This window comes from Myotis nattereri, assembly GCF_964212035.1.
Source record: "Myotis nattereri genome assembly, chromosome: 11".
NCBI lineage: Eukaryota > Metazoa > Chordata > Mammalia > Chiroptera > Vespertilionidae > Myotis > Myotis nattereri.
In genome coordinates, this window is record NC_138086.1 from 82,233,734 (window position 1) to 82,253,369 (window position 19,636).

At 60.5% G+C, this 19,636-nt stretch overlaps 1 protein-coding gene across 14 annotated transcripts in view; it reads right to left on the reverse strand.

Moving 5' to 3' along the window:
- Positions 1-6,942, reverse strand: part of IKZF1 (IKAROS family zinc finger 1) — a 74,005-nt gene extending 67,063 nt beyond the window's left edge. For 4 of the 14 annotated variants that reach the window (XM_081101960.1, XM_081101957.1, XM_081101968.1 and 1 more), the window contains exon 1: positions 1,945-2,075. The gene's annotated coding sequence lies outside the window, so the exon portion shown is untranslated. Of the gene's footprint in view, positions 1-1,944; positions 2,087-6,613 lie in introns of those variants that run through there. The other 10 variants (XM_081101959.1, XM_081101967.1, XM_081101965.1 and 7 more) reach the window with 9 other exon arrangements.
- Positions 6,943-19,636: the final 12,694 nt, after the last annotated feature.

The following is a 19,636-nucleotide window of genomic DNA, read 5'->3' on the forward strand; positions in this document are numbered from 1 at the left end:
GCCGCGTGGAGCCGGGCTGTTGGGGCACCTGGGCCGCTCTCTGCCGCCACCACACAGCGATCAGCTCTCAGCAAGTAAGCAGGTGCCTCGTCACAAAGACCCTGCTCGCCTTTGGACAGAACGGAGACCCCAAACTTAGATCCCGCCCGGCTAGCTCCGGCTTCAGGAGCCCTAGCGCCTCCGCACGCACCTCATCCACCCCAACGCCATCCGCTTAGCGACAAAGCACTCGGCTCTGACCCTCCAGCGATACAGTGATCCGTGCCACACGGACCGGCTGGGCAGCGAGAGCCGCTGGGCGAGGAGCCTCAGAACAGGGCAGAGCGGCACCGGGCGCTGATGGGCTCTGTCGTCGGATCCATGAGCAGGACCCGTTCCCGGTTCCACTTCATCCCTGAGGAGAGCTCAGCACCAGCTGGACCTCAGCGCGCTGAGATGGCCGCCCAACCCCAGGGAACGGGCACGGCGGGTGCAGTCCCGGGGCTCCGGCCACCACCTCGAGCCGCAGGCCCCACGCACACGTGGAGGGGCACCCGCAGGACCTCAGAGGAGCTACAACTTCCTCCTCTGGCTCCCGCCCAGCCCCTTATTTATAATCCGCACCCCCCCCCCCCCCGCCTGCCCTCCCAGGCGCTTCAATAATTCATCTTCACTGTTTTAAGTTTTCCTTTTTAGCAAATCACTTTTTTTTTTTAACCAAAGCCTTGTCTGCTCTAAATTAATCTGAAAATTCTTTAAATTCGGGGAAACATACATCCCAGGCAGAAACAGGAAAACCACAAAGCCTGGGTCCGGCAGCTCCCGCAGCCCGCGGGCGAGGGCGGGCGGCACCTACAGCAGCGGTTCTCAACCTTCTGGCCCTTTAAATACAGTTCCTCAGGTTGTGACCCAACCATAACATTATTGTCGTTGCTACTTCATAACTGTCATGTTGCTCCTGTTAGGAATCGTCATGTAAATATCTGATGTGCAGGATGGTCTTAGGCGACCCCTGTGAAAGGGTTGTTCGGCCGCCAAAGGGGTCGCGACCCACCAGTTGAGAACCGTTGACCTACAGGCTGGGAGACGCTGGGCATCCGTGGAGACCCTCGAAGTTGCTGCCCGCAGCACCCAGCCCAGGAGCAGGGCCCTCCTGGTCCCGGGAGAGCTGCTGGCCGCCGGGGGCTCCCTGAGCAGCTGGGAGGACCCTCAGGACCCCGGGAGCCGGAGCTCCATGCCTCCCTCTCATTCCTCCGAGGCCTGGAAATGACCCTCCCCGCTGGCCACAGGCAGGGCCCGCTGCCCGGTGTGCCCCATGGCGGCCAGATTTCACCACAAAGATCTGCCCCAGTTGGCGAGGCCACGTCCAGGGAACGCCTGGCTGTCCCTGGGGACTGGGTCCGCCCGGATCGTCCACGTGTAAATGGTTTCAAACGAACAGAACACGCCCTGCGCGCGGGCCGAGGCCGGATCTGAGAGACGGGGCGCAAACACCCATCTCGGTGCGTCACCAGCCCTTAAGACCGCGCTACGCCATCTCAGCCGGTCCAATGGTCCCGGCAACATCCCTCACGTGATCACCAGCAGGTGGGGGGAGAAGTGAGGGCCCCGCACCCCGGGCCCCGCACCGCGCCTGCCCGTCAGCAGAGCGAACCCGGGCGCCGCGTGGCAGGAAGGGGCCGGTTTCTGTGGGCGGCCACGGGGTGCAGGGAGGACCGGATGGGCCTGGTGAGAAAGTGGGGGGGTGCTCTCCCACGGGCGGCCCTCCCCTGCCTCTAGGCCACGGCTCCCCGCCAGGAGGTGGCCCCCGGGACCCCAACGCGCAGTGAGCCGCAGTCTGAAGGACCCTCTCCGTCACCCCGACAGCGGCTGGGAGGGGCGGCGGGCGCTGGGGCAGGAGACACTGGGCCTCCATCCAGGGGAGCCCAGCAGACAACACGGGGGGGGGGGCAAGGGGGCACTCACCGCTGAGCCCACGCCGCCCACAGGAGTCCCGGCGTGGATGGGGGGTCCTCAGGATGCGGGGTCCCCTGCACTGGGCTCCGGGAGGCCCTGTGCCCGCGGTGGCTGCTCCTGGCTCCTGTCTGCCGCCCTCACGCTCCCTCCCGGGGGGGCGGGCAGAGAGGAAGGAGGACCCACAGGCCAATATGCAAAAAAGGAGGGAAGAGGGAAGGAGCGGCTTCCTGCTCCCCAGCGGAGATCAGGGCTGCGATCAGTCGCAGGTGGGGGGCGGGCCCTGCCAGCACAGTGCTCCCCACAGGCAGGCCCAGGAGAGGGGAAGCTGCCAGGCCCCCAGCGAGCGGGACCGGAGTGGCCCCGCACCTGCCACCCCAGGTGTCCACCCGAGGGGGCAGTTTCCCACCGTGTGGGGCACCCCTGGCCTCACCCATTTGTCACAGGAAAACGTGAGAAGGACAAGGAGGCAACGACCCATAAGGCGGCCGCCCTGGACGGGCCTCAGGGCTTCCCTTCAAGCCCTCGGCAGGGAAGGGACAGGGACAGGCACAGGGACAGGGACAGGGAAGGGACAGGGATAAGGAAGGGACAGGGACAGGGAAGGGACAGGGACAGGGATGGGGAGGGACAGGGACAGGGATAGGAATAGAGAAGGGACAGGGACAGGGATAGGGACAGGGATAGGGAAGGGACAGGGACAGGGAAGGGACAGGGATAGGGACAGGGATAGGGAAGGGACAGGGATAGGGAAGGGACAGGGATAGGGACAGGGAAGGGACAGGGATAGGGAAGGGACAGGGACAGGGAAGGGACAGGGATAGGGACAGGGATAGGGACAGGGAAGGGACAGGGAAGGGACAGGGACAGGGATAGAGAAGGGATAGGGAAGGGACAGGGACAGGAATAGAGAAGGGACAGGGAAGGGACAGGGATAGGGAAGGGATAGGGAAGGGACAGGGATAGAGAAGGGATAGGGAAGGGACAGGGACAGGGATAGAGAAGGGACAGGGACAGGGACAGGGATAGAGAAGGGATAGGGAAGGGACAGGGACAGGGATAGGGAAGGGACAGGAACAGGGACAGGGATAGGGACAGGGACAGGGATAGAGAAGGGATAGGGAAGGGACAGGGACAGGGACAGGGACAGGGATAGAGAAAGGATAGGGAAGGGACAGGGATAGGGAAGGGACAGGGTAAGGGATAGGGAAGGGACAGGGATAGGGACAGGGACAGGGATAGGGAAGGGATAGGGAAGGGACAGGGACAGGGATAGGGAAGGGACAGGGACAGGGATAGGGACAGGGATAGGGAAGGGACAGGGATAGGGAAGGGACAGGGATAGGGACAGGGAAGGGACAGGGATAGGGAAGGGACAGGGACAGGGACGGGACAGGGACAGGGATAGGGAAAGGGATAGGGACAGGGACAGGGACAGGGATAGGGAAGGGATAGGGAAGGGACAGGGAAGGGACAGGGACAGGGACAGGGATAGGGAAGGGACAGGGAAGGGAAAGGGATAGGGACAGGGACAGGGATAGGGAAGGGACAGGGAAGGGAAAGGGATAGGGACAGGGACAGGGATAGGGAAGGGACAGGGAAGGGAAAGGGATAGGGACAGGGACAGGGACAGGGAAGGGACAGGGAAGAGACAGGGATAGGGACAGGGACAGGGACAGGGAAGGGACAGGGACACAGACCACCGCAGGGCGGTTCAGGCCTCCTCTCCACTTGGCAACGTCTACCCAGCCCCCTTGTCCTCACTCCTAATGTGTCACAAGCTCTGACAAATATTTGTCTGAATGTCACCAAACACTTAAAACTGCGCCACCTCAGCTCCTGAAACCACAGCGCGGGAAACCGAAGGCCGAGCCCGAGTTACAGGAGGAGTGCTGGGGCGGGAGTCTCCCGCACACAGCAGCAGGAACAGGGGTGTCCTCGGAGAAGAGGGGGCGTGGGGAGCCCACAGCAGGTACCACCGGTCTGGGGGGGGCTGCTGAGTCCCTGCGAGCGCCAGTCCTAGCTCCCTCCTCGTCCGAGGCTGCGCGGTGTGCACAACGCTACGTCCCGTCCCCCTCCCCGCCCCCACAGCCTGGCTGAGCCCGCAGCCCAGCGCACAGGTGCCGCGGTGCGGTGCGAGCAGGACCTTCCGGCTCGAGGGGTCATGGCCCAGTGGGTCTGGGCTAGTGAGGGTGGGTCACTTGTCTCTGGGACATCACGCACGTCTGGGCTGTGCCCATGCAAACGCAGGGACAGTGGCAGGGAGCAGGGCTCAGGGCGGGGGGGGCAGGGGGGGGGCTGGGCGGGGCTGGGCGGGGACGGGGGCAGCACCAGGTCACAGGAAACAGACCCACCCAGGGCCTGTCAGTCTGAGAGGCAGCAAGGCCGTGAGAGGGCGGCCCTCCATGAGCTGGAGGCGCGGGCACCGGCCTGCGGACCCGGCTGCACAGCCAGGCTTGTGTCGTGGCGCACAGATGAGGAGGAGGAACCCAAAGCACCGCCCACGGTGCGTCCGAGGCGGGTCGGCCGCGCTCACCCCAGAGCGCGCAGCGATGGCGGCCCCACGCACCGGTGCCTACGCGGACCGTCATCCGTGCGAAAACCCAGCCTGCGTTAGTCCAAGGCCAACAGCAAACGGAACCCAAAGCGGAGCGGCTGCATCACCAGCTCAGTTCACGCGATGCTAACCCCCCCACCTGTCCCAGGCCGCCCTCTGCATGCGCGTGCGTGCTGCGCGCATGCGTGTGTGTGTGTGTGTGTGTGTGTGTCCACGTCCCGATCCACTCATGCCCACAGAGCCGTGAAGTAGACAGTCCGTGTCCGTGGGGTGGGGCAGGGTGGGGTACCGTGGCCGGCCGCGGGCAGGGTGTACACGGTGCTCTCTCACATTTCAAAACCTGCCATTACATGGCCAAGCTGTGACTACACCCGCCAAATGTGAAACCGACAGCAGCAAGCCACGTGGGACAGAGTTCCCAATCCAGAGAGCCCGTCCTCCAACTGTGTCGCCAGCCCAGCGAGGGGGGCACGGGGGCCCAGCACCCCACCCGCGGGCTCCGGCCTCGGGCCTGGAAGCTCGCCCTGGCCGTCATTTCCCAACAAGGGAAGTGGCTGCAGGGACAGCCACAGTGTACCTTCCCCAGGAGACCGGGGGCCAACTTCTCCCCGGGCCGACATGGCACACACTCTTATTCCCGGGCCGGTGGGCTCAGCCGAGCAGGGGCTCTGACTACACGGGGCTCGGGAATATGGGGGAGGGGGGCAGCTTTCGGTGGGGAGCACCGTAGCTCAGACACCGAGGAATCACACCAGCAGCATGGCGGCGGGTCCCCGTGAAACAAAAAGGGAAGAAAACAGGACCCGTCCCGGCAGTGAAATGTCTCAGGCGCCGGCTCTGGCGGCCTTTTAGACCAGGAAGCACATGTTTGCTTTTACATCTGGCCCCCAACAGTTTTTCATGTCAAATAAGGGATCATCGTGGACGTTTGTGGGAAATTTTGAAATCAGATATGTTCTATCAGACCAGGACAGCACAGGACTTTACCATGTGACATCATTCTTTCTACCTGGGCGCACACATTATTTTTTCAACATGGTCCGCACGCCTGTGGTGTTTAAATCGCCACTGTTTAAGTTTGAAGCCACACACGCAATCATCGGCTTGGTGGCGGAAACAAACCGGACACGCTGGATAGAAATAACGTTTACACGGTTACTTCCCAGATCCCATGTGAAAGGCGGCCCTCCGACCCTCCTCCAACGAACATCTTGAAACAAAGAAATAAAATCAAGAGGCTCCGACCATTCCCTGCAGGTCCTGTCTCCTCTCAACTCATTAGCCAAAGCGACAGCCCTCGCCGCCATCTGAATTTCCACCCGCGCTGACAGACCCTGCACATTAAATATTTTCAACTTCCACCCTCGCCTCTTCGCACAGAAGTTGATCTCAGTGAGCAGCGGTTTCTTCAGCAGCAGTTTGACTCTCAAGTTCAAAGCCAGGCACCGGGAGCTGAAACACCCCGTGGGGAGCAAGGGGGGAGGGGGTCTTGAGCAGTGCACCCCGAGGGATGCCGCCCCTGCCTTTGAACGCCGGGCCTGACCGGACCCTAGGGGATCCCCAGATGCCACCCTCCGCCTCCAGAGCAGAAAAACAAAAAACCCTCACACCTTCCTGAGAGCCCTGAGGAAGCACCCAGGGTCCCCAGCGCATCCTGGAAGCACATTTCAAATTTTGTGGCAAGTAACCCGATGCCTGGTCACCCAGGCGTTGGCTTCCGAACCCCGGAGCCCAAATCGCAGCCGGCAAAAGTACGGCCAACTTTTCCAACCGGCGGACTCTCCACGGCAGAAAGCAGGCGCGGACGCGGTCTCATGTGTTAGCAAAAGCTCTCGCCCCAAAATAAGAAAGAAAAACAGCAACACCTCCTCGTGAATGATGCCTAGAGCCGACCCGGACCTCACGCGCCAGCTCCGATCAGTTCAGAGGCGACCAGGAGCCGGTCCTCCTGGTGCCGGCGCGGAGCGCAGTCCCCCGCCAGGCCCTGCACCTGCGCGCTCCCCACCCGAGAGCGGAGGCGCCGAGCGGACCAGGGGGCCGTCTTACTGCCCTTCCCTTCCCTCCTCTTTCCCCTCTCTCCCCCCGCCGACTCCCCGGTTTTGAGATCCCACCGAAAGCACTCACGTGGATGTGTGCGGCTCACGTTGGGGGCCAAGGCTGGTCCTGGGGCAGGAGAGCACCCGCGGGGCCGGGACCGAGCGCCCGCCGGGCTCCAGGCGCCACGCGTGCCGCCGGCCGCGCTCGGGGACCAGGGCTGTGGCCGCAGTGGCCGCCGGCGGGCGCGAGGCGCTGGTTAGAGCGCCCGTCGAAGTCGGTGGCGCGCTTCCCGGCCGCCTTTCAAAACGACTTCCTGGACTCGCTCGCTCGCATTGTTCCCCATTTCTCCGCGCTCCCCACCCTCGCCGCTCCGACCTGCGCGCGCTGCCTGCCGGCCGCTGCCCCGCGCGCACAGCGCCGCCCACGGGCCGCGCCCCTGGCCCTGCGCGCCTCGCCACCTGCGGCCGCCGCCCCGCGCCCCACCAACTTCGGGGCGGCGCGCGCGGGTCCCGGCTCCGCCTGCCAGCAGTCGGCCGGCCCCCGCCCCGCTCGCCGCGCGGGACGCCGAGCGGGACAGGGTCCAGGCGCGGCGCGGGGTGCGGGGTGCGGGACTCGGAGCGCGGCAGGAGCCCAGCGCCCCGCCTCCGCCCCGCGGCCGGGCGGCCCGCGCGCGGCACCTTCCCGACCGCAACTCCGGGGCCCCGCGCGCAAACTTTGTCGCGGCGCGGGGCTGGCCGGGCCCCCAGGGCCCCTGACGGGGCGGCTCGGGCCGTACCTGCTGGCGCCGCCGGCTGCAGCCCGCTCGCCCTCCGCGCCCGCCTCGCCCCGCGCGCCTCCGCCGCCCCCGCGCGCAGCGCCACCCGGCCCGCCCCCCGCCGCCGCGCTTCCTCGTTCCAGCACCGCATCGCCCCGCAGCCCGTGCGGCAGGCGGCGGCCGGTGCTGGGCGCCTCGGACTGGCGGCGGGATCGCCCGCGGCGCGGCTGGACCCGCGCTTAACCCTTGGGCGCCCGGCGCGGGCGTGGCCGCGGGAGGAGGGGACACGCGCCGTCAGATCCCGCGGCCTTGGCCTCCGCTCTAGGCCCCGCATCTCGCCAGGCGCAGGGGCCTCGCGGGGCACCGACACCAGGAAGCGCTCTCCGCGCCCGGGGGCGCCCCTGCCCGCCCAGCCCCGCCGCCCCGGGACAGGGCCACTGGCTCCCGGGCTGGGCTGCGACCCCCAGTTCTCATGCCCCCCGAGGGGAGGGACATGGATCCCCGCTGGGGCGGGAAACGCGGCTCCTCTTCCCAGACAACCAATGGAATACCTCTGGGCGCTCTTCCCTCCCACCTGCTCGCGCGAGTCAGGATCGCGCCTTCCACCCGGCCGTGCGCACACGCGGGTGTGAAGGGCGGTGGGAGGGGGCGCAGGCGAAGGTGGCCCCGCTGCGCGGCTCTGAATCCCCTTCCCGGGCGGAAGCGCGGGGTGAGGTGGCCCTGAGCAGGGGGCAGGGGGCAGGGGCAGGGTGCAGAGCAGCACCTCCTTGCTCTGCTGTGCGGAGCCCATCACCTGGTGCGCGGCGCCACCTGGGCCGGGCGGCAGGTGCTCAGAGAGAAGACGCATCATCCTGAATTCAACCGCATTGCCAGGAGGCCGCTCTGGTGCCGAGGGAGGGCTGAGATACTGTCTGGGGGGCTCCTGGGGGCGAGTCCTGGGGCGCTGGTGAGAGCCAAGCACCTGTGAGCAGAGAGCCGGCCTTGGGCAGCCTCCCTGCGGGAGAGCGAGGCTGGGCACAGGGAGGGGACAGGTGTCAGGCCTCCAGGTGGACAGAAGAGCCAGCGGGGCACCTGCCCAGATGTCCCTTTGGCAGCTAAGTGCGGAGGGAGCAGAGGCCAGGGAAGGCGGGCCTGGCCCAGGAGGCTGTTGGCGGCGGGGACCTGGCACCCACAGCCGCTTCCCTGGTGCCACCCAAGTCCCTCCCACCCTCCATGCACATCCCAGATGCCTGTCCATCACCCCGGCCCCGGCCCACTCCTCCTGCAGGGACCTCCTGGGCCCGCGACCAGCTGGCTCCCTGCCGCACGCCCAGAGGAGGCAGGGCCAGGTACAGACCGAGACTCTCATTCCCAGACTCCCTACCCTGCATGGCCCGGGGCAAGTGACTGAACCCCTGCCCTCACTGTCCGTATTTGCACAAGAAATACACAGGCTTCATCTTAATGAGTTCTTGGGGGGGGGGGGGGAGGAGGAGGCCAAGCAGAAGGTGTCGGCCCCAGGGGGTGTGGGCGCCTCTGCTTCTTCCTTTTCTGAAAACATTTTTATTGATTTCAGAGAGGAGGGGGGAGGGAGAGAGAGAAACGTCAATGATGAGAGAGAATCACTGATCGGCTGTCTCCTGCACGCCCCCTACTGGGGATGGAGCCCACAAGCCGGGCATGTGCCCTGACCAGGAATCAAACCCAGGACCTTTCAGTCCCTGGTCGACGCTCTACCACTGAGCCACACCGGCCAGGGCTGCACGCACTGATCTTGATAAAGGACCGCGGGGTCGACACCCGCCGGGAAGAGAAAGGTGCGGCCGGCTTTTCCGTCTGTAAAGCACCTGGGGACTTAGTCCCGGTGTTTTGCATTGTTCCCGCCTCTCTCTCCAGCGCTAATACCTCGGAGATCCCACCTGCCAGTCTCAGAGGCGGCGGGAGAGGGGCTGGGCTGTGGGCTCTGCGCAGAGCGTCCCTTCGGCCCACGCGGCTCCCTGCAGGCCCTCAGCGGAGTCACTTCACCCGGGAACCAGGTTCCCGCTGAACCCGCAGCCGAGGCCCAGGGGCGCTGGCGCTGGCAGGACGGCCTGAGGGCGCTGAGTCTTCCGTGGGGACACCTGATGACGGGCGTGGTTCCCTCTCCCCACGGAGACTCTCAGGAGGTGGCCTCCGCGGAAAGCCGGTGAGGAAGGTGGCATGCTCGGAGCTCCCAGACTCACAGCTGGGACTCACCTTGACCTGGCCGCCAGCTGACCTTGAATAACGCAGGGGCGGGCGCGGACGCCCTGGCAGCTGAACATCCGCCTGTAACGCTGACTCCCCTGCACTGACCTGCTCCTGGCCCACGGCTGTGCGGAGCCTGGCCGGTGACATAACAGTGAGTGAACATACATGTTGTATGTTATAAGCACTACACACTGTGGTTCTCAACCTTCCTGATGCCACGACCCTTGTATACAGTTCCTCACGTTGTAATGTTTATGGTTGGTGACCCCCAACCATAACATTATTTTCGTTGCTACTTCATAACTGTAATGCTGCTACTGTTATGAATCGTCATGTAAATATCTGATAGGCAGGATGTATTTTCAGGGGTCGCGACCCGCAGGTTGAGAACCGCTGGGTGAACTGGAGAAAAGAAGGTGTCGTGAAGAGTAGAAAACACATCCGCGGTCCTGTCCGCGCTCACGGGAGCCGGGCAGCTGCACGTGGGGAGGGAGAATGTGCGTGGCAGCGGGCGGCAGCTCGCCGCGTTCTTCGAGGGGCAGCTGTAGGTTGTGCCAGGCCCTGACTCCAGGAGCGTCTATCGGGGCTTAAAGTTACAGAACCTCCCACAAGCATCGCATTGGCACCCGAGGTCGAAGGTTGACAGGTAGGCGCTCAGGAGCCTGTGGCAGCCTGGTTTCCCGGAGGTCGCTGAAGGTCACTGCTGCTCCTCAGAGCCCCCGCCGAAGCGCTGGGCCACCCAGACGTGGCCGGGGCACAGCGTTCCTTGTCACCAACATGTCCCCACACCTGCGGCTCAGCCCCACGGCCTCCCCCACACCTGTCCCTGGCGGGTCTCCCTGTCTCCCTGCATCTCACTCTTACCACGTCCCCAACCTGAACCCCGATCTTTCCCTCGAACCTGCTTCTCGGCCCCGCCCCTCCTCCTCCAACAGAGACTGGAAGTTGCTGAGGCCAAAACCCTCGGAGGCACCTTGATGCCTGTCTACCTCTTACCATGTGGTCCGTGACCCTCCCGCTGGCTCCGCCTCCAACAGGTGCCATGGGCCCAGCCACCCTGGTCTCCGTAGCAACCACACTGACCCCAGCAATGGTCCCCTGTCACCTACAGACCTTCCGTCCCTGCCCCCGGCACTTGGGAGCCCCAGAAACAGCTGAGTCGGATCGTGGCTTCTTTGCTGGAGGGCGGACAGCTCCCCCGGAGCAGCCCGAGTGCCAGGAGGACACAATCGCCCTCCTTCCCCACCTGTGCCCCACGACTCCCGGCCAGCTGCTGTCCCCTTGCTCAGGCGTCCAGCGGTTTGCTCTGCTTTGCTGGCCCCAGGCCCCTGGACAGCTCCCTGCCAGTGGCCACCTGCTTCCAGCTGCTCAGCTGTCACCTGGGCTCTGAGGCGTCACTGCCCACCCCCCGCCCCTCCCCGTTTCTCACACCACCTACCACCCCTTAACGTGCGTGTCATTAACACGATCTGTCTACTTTCTGCAAAGACAGAGATTTGGTTTGGTTTGGTTTTATGTCCTCAGCGCCGGGAGCCCGGACGCTGCACAGACATTCCCAGTATCGGTCCTGCTTTTGAAGGGTTTTCTCTGGCTTTTCTAACTCAGGCAAAGGGTAGATGACGAGGGCTTCCCGTCCCAGGGGAGCTGTTTCCTGAGCCTGGAGCGGGAAGGAACTCCTTCTGTCCTTCTGTCCTTCTGTCCTTCTGGACCCGCAAGAAGGCGCAGCCCTATGCTCCCTCCTCACCGTGCTCCTGCTCGCTCGGCGAGGACTTCCAGCCAGAATTGCCCGCGCTGCCTTCCTGGCGCTCAGACAGAAACGTGCCGCTTCACGCTCCCCACCCCTCCGTGCACCCTCTCTCCATGCTGTCGCCCAAGAAGGAAGCAAAGAACTTAAAATGCGGCTCCTCAGAGCCCCAGCGAACGCTCCCCGGTCCACATTCCCCGGCTCCTGCGGCTGCGGGCGGTCGTCCCAGGAACCGGTCGGTCCCTGTTTATCTGGGCGGCGTGAGGAGCGGGCGATCACAGGAAGCCCTGAGCCGTGTCTCTCTTGGTGGGTGAGCTGGGAATTACTGAAGATGCGACATGGTCCCTAGCGACTCGGCCAGCAGCCATGTGTCCCCTCCGTGCTGACGGTCGGATTCGTCCTTGCAGACGCGGTTCCCTCGCGAGGACAAGCGCTCATGTTCTATGCGATGCAGCTCAGGAGAGGGTGACTCTCCTTCCACTCCCGGCTCCAACACACTCCTTTCGCCCAATCGGTGTTTTGCAGTCACACCAAAGGGCTGACTTCCCATCATAACATCCCTTTAGGTCCATGAAGACGTCTCGTAAGCGTTTTCTGCCGAGCGCCCCATTTCCAGGGCACTGCAGCGAGTGACCCCGCATTTTGTGATTAATAGACTGAGCGAAGGGGGTCGCGCAGAAGGCGTCCCCTGCTCTTCGGGGCGAGCAGAGAAAGGGGATTTATACGCGTTGGTGAGACCGCGGGCTACAGCAGGGGACACGCCCAGCCACTGGGGGTGCCGTGCCCGGGCTGAGCTGTCGGGTGCAGACGAGCCGTCGGGCATCTCATCAATATTGCACGCGGCTCCGCAGACCTGCGTGCAGGTGTGACTGCTCCCCAACCGGACAGGATCTGTGAGCCCAGGCAGATCCCCGCACCCCTCCCGCCCGCCAAGAGCCGCTCTTGGCCCTGAGGACGCCAAGGCCATTAAGCCCGTAAGACGCAGCGAGCAGCACATGATGGATGCCCTGGGAGCTGGACGCCCGACCCGGCGCGCAGAGCGAAGCCAAGCACACGGTCGATAGACAGACACTCAGCACTGGCCGCTGGACCAGGACGGGCGTCAGCACTCGCCCGCGTCGCTGGCCGGCTCCCTGTGCAGACTCCTGGACACTCCAGAGCTGGGGGCTGCGGGGAGGGCGCCGGCACCTGGGGAAGGCGGTGATTCATGTCTGCGTCGGCCCATCACTCATCACTCCTCTCCTCCCCGGGGAGCTGGATCCGTTAAGGCTCTTCTCTCGCTGGACTCGGAGGTTGAGGGAAGCAGCTCCCAGCGCGGCAGGTGAAGCAAAGGGAATGGTGCCGCCTCGCCATGACCCGCAAGTTTCGGCTGATGCCTCACCTTCTCCCGGGCGCCGAGGGTGCGGTTACTGGGCTGACTGGCATCCCATGGAGCCCTCACACCAGTGGAGAGCAATGCCCGCGTGAGGAGTCCACTCTTCTCTGTGAGCATAGCCAGGTGCCCCCCACGCGGATGCACGCTTTGAATCATTAGGAATCCCAATGGGTCCAATGGGTTAACCTGAAAAGAAGGAAACACCCATTGAGCTATCAGCTGTTGAGTTTGTACACATTTTTTCGGGACACCGTGTGTGTGTGTGTGTGTGTGTGTGTGTACACATACACATATATAATTTTCTTGATTTCAGAGAGGAAGAGAGAAGGAGAGAGAGATAGAAACATCAATGATGAGAGAAAATCATTGCCTGGCTGCCTGCTGCACACTCCACATTGGGGATCAAGCCCACAACCCAGGCCTGTGCCCTGATCGGGAAGCAAACTATGACCTCCTGGTTCATAGGCCAACGCTCAACCACTGAGCCCCACCGGCCGGGCCTGTTGATCTGTATATTTGTAGCTAAGGCTTGGCAAATGGACGGGTGCAGGCAGGCCAACGGGACCCATTCCTTGCTGACTCCCTGGCTGGGCTAGATAGAGGCGTGTCCGTGGTCACTGCCTCATGGCCTCGGGGTGACCGTGGACAGCGCTGAGGGACGACCACGCAGCCGCGCTCCTCCGCTTCTCCCAGGACCCTTTGCAGGGAGCGTTTCCTGGTAGCATGCACGGGGGGCCTCCACCGCGGAGCCGACAGGGAAGGAGCCTGTCAGCCCCCCGCCCCCCGCCCCGCGGTGGAGGCCTCTCAGGGTTCTCCCAGCAGTGCATTAGGCGCGCGGTGCGAACCCACCGTGACGCGCCGGGAGACTTCACGTCTTCCATTAACCGGTTCTGAGACAGAGGGCCAGTGTCTTCCTTCCCCTCGTGTTGGAGCACTTTACATAGACCTCACCCCCCGCTAAATTGCTTGAATTCGTTAAATGTACAAAAAGGCCCCCTCCCCGTCGAGGGGGTGCAGTAGATGTTTGATGAAGCAGAGAGCGAGACGAGCTCTTCTCTCCCCATCGGGGTGTGCTGAGGGGGACGCCGAAGGCTCAGTGCTCGGTTCATGCTTTCATCAGGGAGGGAGGAGGGTGTGTAACCAGGTGAATAATGACAGAAAGAGGAATTGACACCACAAAAGAAAAATAATTATTCTAGCACTCATGACAGTTGCAAGACAGACGTCGGTGGCTAAGTGAGACTCAGGGAGGCATGGGGGTAACATACACCTTATATGCATACGGTTAGTGACAGCAGACTGTCAGATCGGGGAGTGTAAGATTGTCAAACACGAGACACAGCCGCGCAAAACCTGGAGAACTACTCAACTATCTATTTCTTCTCTTAAAGACCCAACCCTGTTGCCATTTCAAAGACAAAAGGCCAAGGAATTTAAGGACCGACACAGGCCAAGGGTAGGGTGGGACCCAGCTTTGGACCGGGGCCTTCTAAGGACACCTGGGCCCACAGTATGTTCTCTTCCGAGGTATATTTTCCGTCTTGACCCGGGGCACACTGCCCTCTTCTGCTTCGGCACACGTGGCGGCTCACCCAACCGGGCCATCCCTAAGGCTGTCTTCCTGAGGTCCGCCATGAGGGTCTAGACTGGAGTCAACGAGACCCCAGATCGAGCGAGTTCTAATCCAAGTCCCCGGGACACGGTTTGACGATGGCGGTCAACCCCGTCATCAAACTGAGGTGATGTTGGGCTCGGCCATCACGGAAGTGGCTTCCGGGAGGCGGCGCCGGCCTCCTGAGCTGCGGGAGAGCTTGGGGAGATGGAGAGTCAGCAGCCGGAGAGGGCTTGGCTTGGTTTGGTTTGGTTTGGCTTGGTTTGGTTTGGTTTGGTAGGGGGAGAGGGTCCCTAGTGAGTCAGGAGACCTGGTCATGGTCCTGCTTCTCTCTCCAGCCTTGGACACGTCGTTCCGTTGACCTTTCTAAGCGTCGGTGTCTTCCTCCCAAGGTCAGGGTGGTGGACGAGATGACCTCTGCGATGGCTCCTCACTGATGCTCCGTGACTTGACTTTGGCTTTGGCAGGGCACTCATCTCTGTGGATGGCGTGGAGCTGAGAGCAGCCCCGGGGGAGGCCTGTGGTCTCCGAGCCCACCAACCTCCGTCTTCCAGGGCCATGTCATCCCCAGGCCCAGGCACTGAGGGCACACTCAGCTGAAAGTATGGCCGTTGCTCACCAGGACACACAGACACCACCACCACCTTCACGCCTGACGGAACCCTTTGGCCAGACCTGGGAGGCTGGGCTCCCGTGAGGGAGAGAAGCACTGAAGCCTCCCCTGACCCGAAGCTTAAACGAAGCAGATGGTGCTGACGATGAAGAGCCACCTGCCTCGGTCTGGGCAGTGCCCGCACGGGGGAGTGCCATGTGCGGCGGGGGCAGGGTTTCCCGGGAAAGTCCACCCGAGTCAAAGGAGGGAGACACCTGTGAGGACCGGACTCTTGGGAAGGGCCGCCGGCCGCCGGGGCGGGGGATGAGCTCCCACGGGGCGCGAACAAGCGCCTTGATCTGGGGGAAATCCTGACTGCGCCTGTGAGGGAGGCGGCGTGGCGAGTGGGAAATGCTGTGGGGAAAACCCATAACTTCCCCAAATGCCTATGTAAATGCCTACAACATGGAAAATTCACAGGAAAACCTTGAGCTCTCAGCACAAACTCACTTCGCTGGAAACACTGAGTGGAAATAAGAATTGCAACTGCCTTTAGGTTCAAAGGCCCGCACTCCCCCGGAGCGCAGCAGAGAGCGGGGGGCGGGGGGGGGGGTGAGTGTGCGGCTCACATCTGCGTGGAGACAGGCTCTTGGTAGGAAAAGAGACTCTGGTAAGCATTACAGACCCGAGTTCAAGAAACCCTGCCACGTCCACGGCACTGTCTCTGGGTTAACAGGCAAAACAGGCGAAAGAAAGTGGCCCCGCGGGTGCGTATGGGAGTGGACACGCGCCACCCGAAAGGGTCTACACGGCGGTAAATGTTGCTGTTACTCAAGGAGGCCAAGCCGGGAAAATAGCCTGTGGTTAGGTGCCAAAGGTTCTTGTCGGTCAGTGATGCCTTTATGGGTAAAAGGAGCGTGGCCTTCAAATGCTCCGGCCAAACAAAAGCAGCAGCGACGGCCGCCAAAGGGGCGGCTGCGAGATGGCGCCGGGCCGCGGTGCCCGCCTTCGCGCTGGGCGACGGCGTGTGGGAGCTCCTGTGTGGCCCGCCCTGTCTCTGTACGTCTGAATATGCCTAACCCAGTGGTTTTTTAAAAGAAAGGGAAGAAGACAAGAAGACCACTGTTTACATACAGTGATATTTTGAGATAATATTCGCACTGAATATGAAAGAGGGTTACGTTTGCTCATATGCAAAGAGCTCTTACATATGACTAAAAAATAAAAAGAAATAACTCAATAAAGGGCTTAATTACGCCGTTAACAAAAGAAATACAAAAGACCACGGAATGCAAAAAATACATACCTATCCCGCTCAGTAGAGGTTAGACACTGAAAATGAAAATAAGTGACAAGATATGCAGTTTTACCTATGGCACCTGGCAGGTTGTTAAGGGGATGGAGACGTTGGGGCTCGTTGGTGATATTCGTAGAGTCGTCGAGAGGACAGTGTAGGGTTCCATGTTGATAGAAAGCAAAAGGTAAAATGTGTAGCCTTCACTCTGTAACGTCAAGGAAGACTTTGTACAAAAAGGGTGTGTGTGTGCACGCATGTGTGTATGTGTGTACACACATGTGTGCATGTGTGGGTGTGTGTAAAATGGTCATTAGAATGAGGCTTTTAGAGAAAAATTGAACAGAATCTCAATGCTCACCACAGGAGAGATGCTGGTACTGGGTCCCCACACATGAGCATGTGGAGCTATAGAATCAGACACATGCTTACGTCTCCAAGAGCATGTGGGACGCATCTGCCACAAATCTGGGACCCAAGATTTAGCATGCGTGTGTGGAGGCCAAATTAACGGGAAAAGATAGCTGTACGATTTGGCCACTCTAACACACACCAGGTGCACCGGTTAATAATGCGGATTTTTTTAATAGATGGGGTTACACAGATGTTGGTATATATGCGATCTGATATGTCTGCTATTTTGTTGTATTGACAACAAGCTTCAAAACTTCATATGTCAAATTTGCTGAAGGTGTTAACAGCATAGATATTTTTATGCTTAAAAATGTTAAATTTCATGCCAAAAAAAAGAGCATTGGCGGGAAGTTTTAATTTATTACTTTATTTTGAAGAAAAGTGCTGCTGACAGTTATATACTTCGGGGAGCTTATGGTGAACATGCTCCATCTCAAGATACTTGTGAACGCGGGTTTAAATGCTTTAAAAGGGATGATTTCGATGTGAAAGACAAGGAACATCCAGGTCAACTGAAAAAGTTTGAAGACCAACAATTACAAGCATTATTGGATGAAGATGCATGTCAAACTCAAAAACAACTTGCAGAAAGATCAAACGTTGCTCAGCAAACAATTTCCGATTGTTTACAAGCAATGGGAACGATTTTAAAGGAAGGAAAATGGGTGCCACATCGACTGAACGAAAGACAAATGGAAAACCGAAAAGTCATCAGTAAAATGTTGCTTCAACGGCACGAAAGAAAGTCTTTTTGGCATCGAATTGTGACTGGCGATGAGAAGTGGATTTATTCTGAGAATCCCAAACGCACAAAGTCATGGGTTGATCCAGGTCAACCATCAACATCGACTGCGAGGCCAAATCGCTTCGGAAAGAAGGCGATGCTCTGCGTTTGGTGGGATTAGGAAGATGTGGTGTATTATGAGCTTCTAAAACCAGGTGAAACTGTTAATACTGATCACCACCGACAACAAATAATCAATTTGAACCATATTTTGATTGTAAAATGGCCAGAATGGGCCAGAAGACACGGCAAAGTAATTTTGCTTCATAATCACCATCACACACTTTAAAACCAGTTAAAGACACGTTAAAAGATCTTGCCTGGGAAGTATGAACCCACCCGCCGTATTCACCAGACCTTCCTCCTTCAGATGACCGCTTGTTCCGATCGATGGCACACGCGCTTTCTGAGCAGCATTTCAACACGTACGAAGACGTGGACAATGGGGTCTCTGAATGGTCTGCCTCAAAACAAGAAAAGTTCTATTGGGACGGTCTCCACAAATTACCTGGAAGATGGGGGAATGTGCAGCCAGCGATGGACATGACTTTGAATAAAGCACTTTGGGTGTTTCTCTTGAAATTACCGTGTTTTCTTTGATGACAAAACCCGCATGGTTAACTGGCGCCCTGGGGCGTGAGGGGGAGGTGAGGGAGGAGACACGCCCGCTCCCTCGAGAAGCAGCTGAACAGGAGCAGAGCCGTGACCTCGCCCGGCGGAGCCCCAGTCCCTGAAGCAGAGCTGCCTGTGACGTGCCCACGGCATGGAAAACGCACAGGAAAACCTGGGGCTCTCAGCAGAGGCACTTCGTGGGAGACACAGCTGCGACAGAGCGGAAATGAGACGTGCCACGGCCTCTGGCTCCGAAGGCCCGCACTCCCCAGAGCTCAGCACGGGGACGCGGGGCGTGTGCGGGTCACACGTGAGCGGAGCACATGCAAACGGTTCTTACGAAGCAACTAGGAGAAAAGTGCACAGAACATGGCATCCACGTCGTGGCCAACGTGAAGTGGGCAGCTCAGCGGCCTGAGGCCCGTCCCTGACCCAGCCCTCCCCGGCTTCCCCTCGGCCCGTGGGGACCGGTCCGTGGGCCTCCACGCCCGGTCTGCGTCCTGAGCACACGCTTTGGAGCGTGACGTTCACCCGCGTGGCAGCCGTGGCAGCGCCATGTGCCGTTCACAGCGGAGCAACACTCCACCCCGCGGGTGTCGCTCGTCCACGCACCCGCCGGTCGGGTCGGGCGGCTCCTGCCTTTCGGCGAATGTGAGCGGAGCGGCCATAACCAGCATTTGTGGACGAGCTTTGGTTGGCACACCTGTTTTGAATTATGTGGGCATGTGCTAGGGGCACACCTGCTGGGCTCTATGGTAATTCTGTTCAGTTGATGGAGGGCCTGCTAACTAAAGCACTCTGCACAGCAGCTGCACCATTTAAAATTCCTACCAGCCTGTGTGAGCACCCCATGCTCTCTTTTTAAAAATATATCTTTATTGATTTCAGAGAGGAAGGGAGAGGGAGAGAGACACAGAAACATCCATGATGAGAGAGAATCATTGATTGGCTGCCTCCTGCACGCCCCCTACTGGGGGTGGAGCCTGCAACCCAGGCATGTGCCCCGACCGGGAATCGAACCCTGACTTCCTGGTTCATAGGTCGATGCTCAACCACTGAGCCGTATCGGCCAGGCCCGACCTTCAATTTCTAATTGTTTCTCTCCACCATTTATTCGTCCATCTAATGTCACCTGTTCACTGCTGTATGCCAGCGACGGGCCAGGCCCCACGCCGGTGACGCGGGAAGGGAACTAAGATATGATGCCTTCACTCCAGCGCCCTAAACATGAGTGAGGAAGACACATGTGACCTCAGGTGCCCTTAAGGATGGGGACTGCTATGAAGAAGAGGAGATAAATATGTCTAAAGCCTTGAGGGAGACAGGGGCTTCTTTCTTTGTTTTTTAAAATATATTTTTATTGATGTCAGAGAGGAAGGGAGAGGGAGAGAGAGACAGAAACATCAATGATGAGAGAGAATCATTGATGGGCTGCCTCCTGCACATCCCCTACCAGGGATCTAGCTCACAACCCAGTCACGTACCCTTGACTGGAATCAACCCAGGACTCTTCAGTCCACAGGCCGACGCTCTATCCACTGAGCCCCACTGGCTAGGGCCAGGGGCTTCTTTATAAATGCATGCTTGTGTCCCCCCCAAATGCACGTGAAACCCTAACTGCCAATGTGCTTGTGTTAGGAGGTGGGGTCTATGGGAGGTGCGTAAGCCAGGAGGGTGGGGCCCACCGGTATGGGATTAGCGCCCTCATAAAACAGCAGCCA